The sequence below is a fragment of the Parus major genome, chromosome 20 (assembly GCF_001522545.3).
Source record: "Parus major isolate Abel chromosome 20, Parus_major1.1, whole genome shotgun sequence".
In the NCBI taxonomy this organism is placed as follows: domain Eukaryota; kingdom Metazoa; phylum Chordata; class Aves; order Passeriformes; family Paridae; genus Parus; species Parus major.
This window is the reverse complement of record NC_031788.1, coordinates 9,665,036-9,678,764: the sequence shown is the minus strand read 5'-3', so window position 1 is coordinate 9,678,764 and position 13,729 is coordinate 9,665,036.

Sequence of the window (13,729 nt, the reverse complement as noted above, 5' to 3'; positions counted from 1 at the left end):
ACACATCCTATGTTCCTCTTTCAGGCATTGAACTGAATAAGTTTCTTTTCCCCTTAACCAGAGTTATTTTGGCTTAGTTTACAGAGTAGGATGACTACCAGGAGTTAAAAACCATAGTCCTGCTTTTTTCTGCAGCTTGCAAAAGTCAAATCTCATAATTTCAGAACAGACATATCTGCATCAAGCCCACCAAGACAAGAACTGGCTTTTGAGCTCCCCCTCTTCAGAGCCCTCTTGCCCCAGCCCTGCTCAGAGCAGTGGAGTTGCTCTGGTGGTGGCAATGTCAGGTATGAGCTGGCTGCTGTGCAAGGATCACAGAGCTGACAGCAACTCACTGGGTCTGAGACATGAAGGGAGCTGGAAAAAGGGCACTAAGCCCATGGAAACTCAGTTAAGACACCGTGGGGCTTTGCCATTAACAGGCTGCCATAGACCAGAAGATCAGCTGCAGTAGGTTAGTGGCCACCAGAGCTGATTTCCTCACTGTCACACAGACACTCAGCTTGCCACAGCTGTGACAGGAGAACCAGTAAGAGCCCTAGGATTATGTTCTACACATGAAAAAACCCCACATTATTAATTTGATAGAAGACAGCTATAAAGCAACAGGAAACAATGTGAGATACATCCAAAACTGTCAGCAGGAACCATGGGAAGGATTAGAATAAGAATAATTGCTTAAAAGTGCTCAGCTGTTATCACAACAAAACTACTAAAGCAGCCAGGACTGTCTCCATCCCCCCAGTAACCACAGGTACAGGAGATTAGCCCCAGGTACAGCCCAACAGGTGAGTTTCCCTGAGCCTGACCTGCCAAAGCTGAGCCTAGAAATCCTGGCAGTGCCTCGTCCTCATCAGCAGTTGGAACAGGAACAGGAACAAGGAGGTCAGACCCCATCACCACGAGGGAAAGGAGAAGATTTCTAGCTTCTCCAGCAATGAATGAAGCACCTCTGGAAGAAGCCAGGGTTACTTCAGACCCTGAAGCTGCATTCTTGAGACAATACACGATTTAACACACTGCAGGGGCCCCAGGGAGGAGCAGGTCTCTGGTTCTCACTCTCTCCCATGTCCTGGGCTTGCTTGGACTCTGAAACTCAAATGCTGCACACCAGGAGAGCAGCAAGTGCTCACATGGGGTAAATGCTACATCACTGAAGGTTGTTGCTTACCTGAGCCCACCTGGGACCTGCAGTGCCTTCATCTCCCTGCTCCAGAAACATCCAAGCACCCAAATAACCTCCCTTATACAGCCCAGCCCCTCCAGCCAGGGCTGGGGGATATCTTGTTCATGTGCCCACCTCTCATTTGGGCCACACAGCACTGATGGAGCATCCTTTGCTCCCTGCAGGGAAGCACAGAATTAATATTTTATGCATAATTAGTGATTTTTCATTCATTGCCACTTCTATAAAGTGAGTCCAATCTACAGCAAATTTGTCTAGAGTGATAAAAGTGTAATTTCAGGTTCCTACACTTTCATAGATTCAACATTTTTCCAAATAATCTTCCCAGTTCTTACATTGTTTGCCTACCTGTCATGGTCTTCTTTTAGACATAATTTTGTTATCTATTACTTTAATCCCAAAATGGTGAGGGAGTGCTACATGGAAAAAAAAAAAAAGTAATGGGAAATAGGCCCAGCAAATGGAGTTAAGGAGAGATAGGAAGGAGCCAGGATCTGTCAGCTCCCCAGGGCCCTGCAGGATGCCTGGGAATGACAGACAGCATTTTCCTCAGATGAGGCCAAACACATTTCTTGATAAACTAATTAAGCAAATGTGTTGAAACAATGTGAGTGTGACTTGGTGCTCATGGCTGGGGCTGCTCCCAGGGCAGCCCTGTGGGGAGCAGAGTGTTCTCCCAGGGACGTGGGACTGAGGAAAGTGCAATTTGGGAGGGGGCCACGGCTCCAGGGGTGCTCAGTGGGTGCCCATCTCTGGCACCATGTGTGGAGCAAGGATCACTTTATGGGGTTTGTCTGATATAAACTGGGGTGCTGAGGACTGTGGCATGTCACTGTCCCCATTAGCTAGCCCATAAGTGTTCAGCCCCAACAAGAGGTGATGTTTGTGGCAGGAGTATGGAGGGATGAGGTGCAGGGACCTTTGGGCAATAGCTCTGGGTGAAACCAGCTGCAGGTAATATTGAATTACTGCTGCTGCTGGAGGTACTGGCAGGAGAGAGAAGGAAGATGGTGGTGGCACCCTGGAGAGAAAGGAAACCCATCAGGTGAGCTGGAGGCAGCTGCTTTGGGGTACCCTGAGCTCATTCTGTGTCCATCACTTCAGTGCTGTGCCTACAGCCTTCCTCCTCTGCTCACACATGTGGTCTGGGCCCAGACCTTGGGGCATTTGTACCTTTAGATCTTCCCCTCTTTGGTGACACAAGAAGCATCACTGAGTTCAGCTTGATGTCCCCAGCATTCTCTGCCTTTGTGTTTTTCCTGCAGCCAAAAATAGCGAGCAGGAGAGCGGTGCCAGGGCGGCTGCTCCCTGCCTGGGCTGGGGACTCCCTTCCTCCACCCCTTGGAGCCAAACCATCAGCAACAGCAAAATGAAATATTCCCATCCCACATGCTTGCTCTAAGGATGAAAGATTACATCCTATCCTTCCTTCTCCTCCTTCTTGGTCTTCCACTGCCTTCCAAACATGACGTTGGGCCACGTGTATCCGGAGCAGCCTTTGCTCAGACATGAGAACCTGGACTTGACCTCTGAGGTTCTGGCTCCACCGAGTCTTCCTGGCCATTTCGGGCAGCAGGAACCTCTGTCAGCACTGGTGATGGATGGGTTCAGTGGGAGAGAGGCCTTCAGACAAAAAGTCTCTCAAACACAGCAACAGTGAAAAGTAAAATAGACCCTGGGCAGCAGCAGCCTGTGACAAGTAGAGTTTGTGGTTCAGAGCTGCAAAGGGCTGTTCCTCCTCAGGGACATTTGGTTGTCACCATCCTTTTCTGCAGCCCGTGGTGTCCTTTGAGAGCTTTTTCTCTTGCCCAGGTATATGCTGGCTTTCAGGCTTTCCCTCTCTTTATATTAACCAGCAAGAGCTGGAAATAAAACAAATAGCAGCAAATGTTTCTCTAGTGTGTCAAGAAGCACAGATGTGGAGGGAGTGCCCAGATGGGGGATCAGACACAACACCTGCCTGAAGCCACCGCTCTGGTTATTCACAAATGAGCTCCCAGTAATGAAGATGGTCCATGGGTATCTCCAATTGTGATCAGCCTGGCTTGACCAGCAGATGACTTTATTATGTCAGGCAGGGTCAGGACAACTTCTGGATGGGATCCGTCTCCTCAGAGTTGTGCTATTTGCAAGATGTCACTGAACTCCAGGTGATCTGACATCCCTGCCCAGCACCCACCCCACACAGCCCTGGCTTGGGGTGGTGGCTTGCACTGCAGGAATCCCTGGAGAGAGTCAGCCTGGTCTTGGAGACATCAATCTCTTGACTCCTCTGCAGTGCTGGGGAAGCCGGTGCAACCAGAAGAGGAAATGAGGGCAGAGGAGAGAGGATCTGACCTTGTGTTTCTGCCTCCTTTTCCAGATTAAGCCATTTCCTTAATAAGAGACACACACCCTGCAGTCCAAATATTAGCTGAGTTTCCATTTCAGGCAATGCCATCAGCAGCAAGCCCAACCCCAGCATGCGCCTGTACCTGCTCTCCATTGCATGACATTTTAACATTGAAACCCCATTAATTGTTCAGACAAGTCCTTCATTTGTGTACCAGCACAGGTGGCAAGCTCCTTCACAGCACCAGTAGCCTGAGCCCTGGACTGGGGGAACATCAAATCAGAGGGACAAGTCACAGCAGCCCTTTGCTGCTGCCCTGACTCCACATGGGTGTGAGCAGAGCAATTCTGCTTCTGGGGGCAGCTGAATTCATGTCACTCCTTGTTCCACCACCAAAGCAACAACCAGCAGCCACAGGGTGCAAATCATTTCCTTCAGCCAGGGGTTCAAGGCTAAGGTCTAATCCTCTGGGAATACTGGCTGTGACCAGGGAATAGGGGCTGCTGCTGGATGGTGACTGTGCCTGCTCCAAACCCTTGCCCTCATTGCCTGTGCCCCTCATTCACCTGGTGCTTTATGATGGGCTTTGCTAACATACATGAAATTTAATTTCCGGTTATTAACCCACAAAAAGGTATTGCTGTTTTCAGAATTACACTGCTTCCAATTAGTGTTGCCCTTTGGTTTATGGTATGTTGTTTTTCTGGAAAACCTTTGAACCAGGCTGTGCACCAGCTGAAGGGCATTCTGGGGCTCTTAATAAAGATTAACTCTTTGGAGCAAATACCTGTTCTGATTCATGAGAATTTCAGCCTCACAAGGGAAGGTGATCTCAGGAAATCCTAGATGTCTCTCTGCTTTCCCTTCAATTTTCTCCATATATATTTTCATGCTTTGCAGTTCCCATTTTCCTGCCTTGCTGAAGGCAGTGTCCTTCTTTCTGTAGGTAGGATGGTCATGACAAAGTAAGAATTTTTTTCAGGAGCTGGACATTCAGCCACTGCACTCCTGCTAAGAAAGCCTTTGGGCTGGCTTTGTCCCATGCCTCTGTAAAACTTGTGTAGAGAAGAAAAAAGTTGTGACAGCAAGAGGAGAGAAGGTGCTTATTGTCACCTAAGAACAATTATACACAAATTTATTTGATGTCTTGGTCATTGCTGACTCTCACCACTCGGAGTCAACTTTAGTGTTTCTGCTTTATTTGGTGTTACCATTTACTCAGGTCCTTACCTTCAAACTACCAAATACAAGGACAAAAGTACCCTCAATGGATGTATTTTCACTCTGACTGGCTTTCAGCTTATGTTTGTTATTACATTACATTTCTATCTGCAAAGGCTGTAGTCTCCCATGTTAATTTATTCTTTCATTGGACCTTCCCCAGGAAAAATGTTTAAAACCAAGGGGAAAAAAAAGAAAATTTACCTTAGGAAATTTAGCTTTCACTGCTGACTTTCAGCCAAAAAGTTCTCTAGACTTTTTGCAGCTCCCCCAGGAGACAGATGATTTGCAGTGTGGGTACTTGTGCCATACATGTGCAAGGCAAGTCTCATCTCTGAGAATCCACTGCTGAGTTCTTGGAGTGCCAATGTGTGCAGCACTCCATTATCTCTAATTTCAAGCAAAAAAGTATTAATTAGAGTAATCTTTGAACAGGCTTGATGTCCAGAAGGACAAGATCCACATGTTTCAGGAGCATTTCACCCCTCAGATGCAAACCCAAGGCAAGATCTATGTGCTGGACAGCCATGGACCAATATAATCCTTGGCCATGCTCATTCCTTATGGAAATGGGTGCTTCATTCTCTGCCTGAGCAGTCTTGTTTAATCAGCTCCCCTGGACCAGCACTTCTCCTAAAATCTGCTCTATAAAGCAACAAGCCCAAGATTCCTGAGTGGGAAATCCGTGGCCGTTCCCTGTTCTGAGCATGGCTGTTTATCTGCAAGGACATGCAGCGAGCTGAATGACTCCAACCTTGGTGGGTCTGAGGACATTTATTGTGAAAAGCATCTGGGGAACCATCAAAGTAATTGCTCAGGGCTGATGTACGTGTTTCTAATGAGTCTCACTGCAGAGGGACTTATTCAGTGTCTGCGTTATTTACACAGGACAGCACTATCAGTAAAAGGCCTTATTATCTTCTCTGTATTTGTTACTGTATCTTTCAGTTTAGCAACACTCAAATTCAGTGTGGCTTGTGTTTTTTTATTATTTTTATAGCTTGTTTCCTCTTTAGTGATATTATCATGGAGCCAATAAAACTGCTTTCCTTCTACATCTGGTCAAGGGAAGATTTTGCTGGGTACACGAGTCATATTTCTGTAAATGCCTCCAAGTGAATATAAAAAGCTGTTGGAAGCAATTGAGTTTACTGTTGCCTTATGTACTGCCATTAATTAGGAAATAAAGTGAACTGCATTTTATATCACTTGTAATCAAAATGTTACAGTCTTAATGTGAAGTCTTCCAAGTGCAGAGCTTCAAAGCAGTCTCTGTTCTCCTACAAATGAGCAGTGAGGAAAAAGGATACAGAGATTCTTTAAATTTTAAAATTCATGGCCCAGATTTTCTGAGTGCTGTCATGCAATGAGGCAGGATGGAAGCAACTGCACCAACAGGGCGGGCAGGCAGGATAACTGCACCTGGATAACCTTTGCCATCGTGTTTTATTCCACCACTGCAGCATCCCAGTAACTCTGGTAACTGAGGATGGCTCCTGGATTGGGTACCACAAAACACCCATCTTTAGCAACCACCCTCCAGATTAAATTGATGGTTTCATCCCCTAAGTCTATCTTCATAGAATTCAGAGTTTTCTTGATGCCCTTTCCTGCCTCCCAGTTTAAAACACCAAGCAAGATAAAATATAATAATAAAAGAAACACAAACAAAATACTTGAAAAGAAAAGAAAAAAAAAAAAAAGAAAAAAAAGAGGCATTTCATCAGCAACCCTTTTTTCATAACCTTTAACATTAGGTGCCTTTGTCAAGTCCATTAGGACCATATCTGCACTTTCCGGAGTTTGAATGCTTTCATATATTTGGCTCCATATGAACAAACTGGTGGAGCAAACATATTAGTAGATCATTTGCCATGTACATGATTCAGATACCCAGACATGTACAAAACCCAGGCAGGGATTAACCAAGTCTGACAGCACTGAAGTGACTCCAGTTGTGTGTATGTATAAGCGATAATGAACCAAAGGCCCTGTTTGCCTTCAAATAACACACAAAATGATTAATTAGACAGAGGGCATGAGTAATAATCACAATATTATACGTTCCACCATAATGGAACGCTGCTCTCTTCTTGCTTTGTTCCTCTAATCTCTGAGAAGCAAATATCCACTGGGTGTTACCAGCAGAGTGGGAGGCAGATTGTAGTTGCTCACAGGTTATGAGCAGCACTTCTTTCCCACTGTGATTTTATACCCCCGGGACATCCAGAAAACCTCTTTGGAAAATACACGATTGCTAAAGGATTAAAGAGATCTGCAGGAAAAAAAAAAAAAGCAGAGTTCTAGTTGCAGATTACAGACTTGAACATGTTCCCATTAAATTAAATGGTAAAGTTTTCTTTGATTCAGTGCTGGATCCTGAATGCTTTATCATCAAGATATTCTTTGCTAAAAGTCATAGCTTGTTGTAGACATACATAAAAAAAAAAGAGCAGTTGCACAACCCCTTATTTCCTGTTTATTCATCTCTTTCTGCTGTGAGGCAAATCTGCCTTTTTGAGTATTTAGCAAGCAGCTCTTCCTTCAGGGGGTTCCCACCCTGGCTGGGCACAGGAGCTGCTGGGTCTCAGCCCTGGAGCTCGCCCCAGCTCAGCCTCCAGCCCACCCTGGGGTCGGCAGATGGAGCAGCAGCCTTGGCTTGCTCCTGTCTCCTTGTCCCTCCAAGGAGCAGCATGGATGGCAAATTTCCAGCACGGACTGGAGAGCTAAAGATGATGTCAGGAGCCACCTTATGTCTTGGTTCCCTGCCCAGAGACCAGGCAGCAGCAACTGCACGAGTGCAGCTCCAAACTCTGCAGTCCCAGCCCTGCCCTCTGCACTTGGCTGAACAGCAAAGAGGACAAGGAGATGAAATCCTCCACCAACACTCTGTGCCTTTATGATGTGAGCTGTGCTTCTCCCCAGCTCCCCCAGGAAGCCCACACACCACACAGGAGAAGTGCTCAGGGGTACAGGGCCAAAATGTGTCCTTAGGATTGAAATTCAACCGACACTAAACCCAACTGAACAGACACACTTTGTTTTCCTCACTTAAGTAACAAACCCCATTTTTCTATATTAGCTATATATAACTTTGCCATCCTCCAAGGTTAAAAATATTATAGGCAAATTCCTGTTTTTGCCTATTTTTAGTTGCTATTGTCCCCTCTGACATTTTGGTGCATGTATTGACTTGGATGCTCATGGAGCTGGCAGAGGTTCTGCAGGGGTTGTTCAGTAGGAAGTGACCAGGGAACACAAGCTGTGATGCATTTCTGCATTTTAATTCATTAATTCGAGCTCAGCCCAAGGGAAACTGGTGCACTTCCTCAAGTACCACTTTATCTTCTTCCCCAGGGACCCTTGCTTTCGGAGGGAGAGAGGAGGTGATCACACTGCCTGTGTGGGAGCAGCCCTAGACAATGGAGTTTACAAATGAATATTTGCTTTTTGCTACTGTATTTTACTCCTTTTAATTCCTTCCCACCTCTCTTTCCTCAAACATTACCTGGTTTGGGGGTGCACTGTGCAAGCAGGCAGTGTTCAAGTGAAAGCAGCATCAAGCTTTTCAGTGCCCAGGGTATTTGTGATGTATCATCACTTTCTGGTGAAGATTTTTATCTAGGATTGCAAAAAGTGCTTTCTCATTCAGTCTGTGCAGTATGATGTTTCCAACATCAACTCTTGGTCCCTCTCTGCCTTTGAAGGATGTTTTGAAGCCACTGATGGACAATGTAAATGGAGATGTGAGAGACCCTCACAAGCTGTACCAAGCTCCTGCTTGCTTCAGTAGAAACAGAAAATAAGAGTGAAGGTGTCTACCAGACACTCCAGAAACACTGCCTGGATAAGCATGGAAAAACTGGTAACTATTCATGATTTAACTATCTTTGTAAATATTGCAGAAACCTCTGAAACACAGAGGCAGGCAGCTCTGCCAGCATGAGTCATGAAAATCAGATTTATCCTCACCACGTCTTGATCCACATTATCCCCTTCCCAGCCACTTCCCTTTCCACAGCTCTGAAGCACCCTGCACCCCACAACTGCTCTCCTTGCCAGACAAATGTCTCCCTGACATTTGCACACCCTCTCCCATGACCGACCTCGGCAAAGTTGGAGACTGATGCAGAAGGGAAAATATTCCCTTCACTTGACATAACTACGTGTTAAAATGAAACAGGCTCGTACAGGGAAAAAAACCTCACCCTTATCAGTGTGACATTGTGGAGTCCCACGATCATAATCCAATATTAGTGTGTGATAGAGGTCCTGCTGCTGCTGCAGCCCATGCTGGGGGAGAGGTGGCACCTTGGGAGTGACCTTTGCGAGGCTCACCTGCCTTAAGCCCCCAGCACCTCCCTCAGACAGGGGGATTTGTGACTTTGGGAGGGGAGAGGAAGGTCAAGGACACTTCCTTCCCAGTCACTGAGCTTGTGCAAAGTGCTCTGCAAGAAGGAGAATCAGATGGAAAATTATGGGAATAATCAGATCTCTCAAAGTCTCCTTCATGCCCCAAAAGCTTCCCAAATTTACATCAGGAAGGAATGTGGGAAATGTGGAGAACTCTATGCTGGGGAGATGTAGAGGGGCTGAAGTGAAGGTTGGATGCAAATCAGTGCCTCTCTCCATCATTCCACCTGCCAAATCTGGCCCTTTTCCCCACTCTGCAGGCCACAATCTCATTTGGGTTCCTGCCCTTTATCTTACAATTTCTCAATTACTTCAGGTTTCAAGGACCTCACCTTTTTGGTGCCTGAATAATCCATTCAAGGATAATCTCTGCACTCCTTGCCCACGGTGCAGGTGATGACAGCCCTTGGCTCAAAGGTTATTGTGTGAAGCAGGGTTTGGCCCCTGGTTCTGCTTCTAGATGAGGATGTTGGACATCAGAAGGCAGCTTTCCATGGTCATTCTCTCCTCTGAGCATGTCAAAGCTTTACTGAGGAGAAAAGAGCTTAAGGCCATTAAACTCCCACATCCAACTGGTATCCATGAAATTCACCTTGTTCCATCATCCTGCCATCAAATCCCAGCCAACAGGGACTCTGAATCTTTCCTCTTTTTGTAAATATGTCAAAGCATTGTACTTGGATGTGAACCTGGAAAAGCCCTGTGCCAAATGATGGTTTATGAATTTGAATCTCTACTGGGAGAGCTGCACTTCAGTCCTTCTGGCACCCTGGCATCCCCAAAACCTCCCCCAAAACCCTGCCTGTAGCTGTTAGAGCCAAACTGGCCACATGTGCTTGCTCATATTTATCTTTCTCTAACCACTCTGGTGCAAGGAGGGACATTTAACATGTCAATCATATTCCCATTACTGTAGCAATTCATTAGTGCAGTGGAATGAGATCCTGAGAGAAATTCTCTCGAAGGAAAGGGGTGGAGAAACAGGCTGGGGAGTCTGCAAGGTTAATTCCCTGGGGAATTGCTTTATTTTTTAATTCAGTGCAAATTCAATCATGTTTGTCAGCTGTTTTAAGGAAAATACAATTACCTCAGGTGCTAAGACACCATGGAGAAAAGGATAACTTGGGATTGGTCTGAGTTATGTCCCTAAATACAAACCAGATTAAAGCTCCAAACCAGAGAAGGAGAAACAGGACAACAAATGGCACTGCTCACACAGGCAGTCACACACCACCTTCCCCAGTGGTGACATCTAAACCTAATATTAAAGTTTAGTGTGACCACAGTTAGATGGTGCTAGAAAAACTTATTTTCCTTTATTTTCTGCAGTCTGTACCAGAGAATTTCATCAAAACAGTGGCCCAGGCAGCAGCCCCTGCTTATTTGCACCCCACACAGATCAATGGGATGCACAAGAGCTCCTGAAAGCCCAGCATTTGTCCCTGGCCCAGACTCCAGCAGCTGCTGAGGGCATCCATTTATAACAGAGACAGTGGAGATCCCTCTCAGCACTGCAGAAAGGCTCTTTACGTCATAAATTGTATTTAAAGACTCTTTCAAGGAGACAAGCAAATTTAAGAGGGCAGTTAGCTCCTGGCACTTAGATGCATAACTTTATTTGAGTATTCAATTTCCTCCTTCATTCATAAAGTAAACAATCTGAGTTATCTGAAAGTGACTGTATACTCCTGCAGTGTTTTCTTAAAAGAGTCAATAGGAGCAAGGCGACATAAAATGCTTCAGAGAGCATGACACAGGAAAACACGAGCCTTTAAATTATACACATTCAGGAAGCGGTTGAATTCAGCATTTTAGATGGAAAGGTTAAAATGTTTGTGCTGAATTGTATTAAATCTTTCACCAGTAAATCCTGTAGGAAGCAGAACATTTGAAGGAACCTACTTATTCCCAGTGTCTAGGAAAGACTCCCAGAGTTTCAGAGGAAAACGTCCATTAATCTCATCGGACAAGTGCAATCTAATAAAAGCTGTTGTCAAGTTAAAGCAACTTGGTTAAGTGTTTTCCAAATTTAGTTTATTCCCCCACATCCCCCCAAAAAAACACCTTTTGGTCTGAAATGGAGAAGCTTTGTTGCTTTTCAGCCTGAAATGACCTTTTTTAGGAAGATTTTACCAGCTTTTGGAGAACTACTGGGTGCTGGCAGGGGTGTCCAGGGCTCCTCAACAGCAGCTCAATTCCACTATAGGATGGGTTTGTAGATTCAGGTCCCTCAGCAGGACAAACCCACTGTGCCCTAGCAGTGGTTTTACTTCTCAAACACAATCCAAACTTTCTTACATGGATTGGTTTTAGCCCAGTTCCACGACAAAATCCAGAGCCAAGTAACCAGAGCCATTTCTGCCACTGACCTCCTGCTGCACCTTTCTCAGGTCACTTTGCCTCATGACATGCCAGCTCCAATGACTGATGACATGTGGATGTGACAGATGACTTCTGACATGAAGATGACACCAGAAAGTGCTCTCACAACTACAGAGTTAAAGATGGGGAGCCAAGCTTGAAAGTCTGATAGAGTTTAAACATTTTACCTCTGTTTGACCAAAAATGTTGCTGGGGAAAGGAAGGAATCAACTGACAGCAAGGCAACTATTCACAGCCTCTTTCCAAATTAGAACAGAATTAATAATTTCAGTGGATGACTGAAAATGCACAGCTATACTTTTTCAAAAGGAATTTAGCACTTCTGGAGCCCGGAGTGCCTGATGATCCAAAGCGTTGAAATTTGTGAGCTTCCCAATGGTCAATTCAGCCTTGGCTGGGAAGGGAAATTCTCAGCTTTCTTACAAAACAAACTAAAAGCAAAACAAACCACTTTTCCTGGTGAGACTTTCATTCAATTCTGCAGACTCAGGAAGCTCCCAAGATAAGCCTCCACTCCAAGGATACGCTCCACACTGAGGCCTAGACCTAAGCTGGCAATTAGCAGGAACAGAACGTGCTTAATGAATTACCACATTTGGGCAGCCTGACTCAGGAGGGAAAAATAACCTAAACCTTTGCCTTGTGTTTTCTGCAGACCAATTGTGCACTTCAATAAAAGGCATCAGTGATAACAAAAAGCATGTCAGTCTCCCAAGAAACCTTCCAAGGAAGTCCCCAGATTTCCTGTTTCTGAGTAAGGTTGAGAAACCACAGCAATTTCTCCCTGACATTTTTTTTTCCCCCTCCTAGTTTTGGCTTTCAGTGAGACATTCAGAAGCACTTAAATACTGAGTTTAAAAAAGCTTCTAAACCTCAGATCAGATTCTGGTTTTGTTTGGATTTGTTTTCTGATTAAGAGGTAAGTAGATTTCTATTTTGTCCAAACCAATTTGCCATGAATTAGGGACTGATCTTTAGCCAGTTGCTCTTTGAAAAATCAAAACTAAATTTAATTACAGGAGTGGAAGCCAGCTATTTTAGCAATTGTGGATACTACTGTGGTTTTATTTTTGGCTTTAGCCTATTGTAAGTGGAAGAGGGTTTGGTTGCCATTTATCCAGGCTGCCTTTAAAAATTCCATCTCCAGTGACCTCACTCAGCTTTCTCCAGATGTGTCTGATTTTGTGGTTATGTTCCAAGCCTCATTGACACCACTGTGGCCAAAATGATTGGTGAGGCACCAACAAAGCCACAAAGGCAAAACAAGCCAAGAAAAGTGAAGAGGTATCGACATTTCAGAGGCTTCAAAAAGTTTAAGGAAACTTTTTGTTTGAGCACAAAGATTTTCTGAAACCTGGAGCTCCTGAGGAGAAGGTGCCGACATCTGAAGGCAGCTCGTGGTGTCTCCAGTCTGTCCTGGATGTCCCAGAATGGTATAAAGTAGTGCTTTATTAAAGTCCTGTTTTACTTAGGTTTAGATATGTCTAAAATTTCCAGGGGTGGGAAATAAGGGCAGGTCCAGCACCCATGAGCACCTCAGGGTGCTCCTGCTCTCCCAGCTTTGCGACTTTGGGGTGATGGGGCAGGTGTGGCTCCTCTCTCCCCAAGTTTGGTGCCCATGACACCACAAAGGTATCCCTGTCCCTGAGACTGGAGTGCCCAGGGCACCCCACACAGCAGGGAAAGGGGGGACCATGAGGACACAGCTCTGCATCCTTGTCAGGAGGTGAGGGCAAGCAGCAATGTCAGAGTCAATGACCTCAGAGCACAGCCCATCTGAGAAGGAGAACTGTTATTAAAACTGTCTGCTCAGAAATGAGCTATCCATTATTAATATTTTAAATTGCTAAATCCTCTCTAGCCGTGTGTTAATATGAGGCAAAGCTGCATGATTTAAAAGCAAAACTCAAGCCACTGTCAATCACTCCTGGGAGTGTAGCAAAGCCTGCTGCCAGAATACTGATGAGACAAATTTTCCTTCTGGGAGAGATGTTTCTGGAACAGCTTTTCTGGGTGCTCAGCCTCCTTCCAGAGAAGGTGAGGGATCTTTCAAGTGTTGGGACTGTCCTGTGACCCACAGACACTGCACTCACCCTGAATGCAGAGCACAGGACAAAGCTGGCACACCAGGCTCATGCTCACAGACCCTTTTCTGTGGGTGCAAGGTTGGATTTAGGAGCAAGCTCTGCAATGAA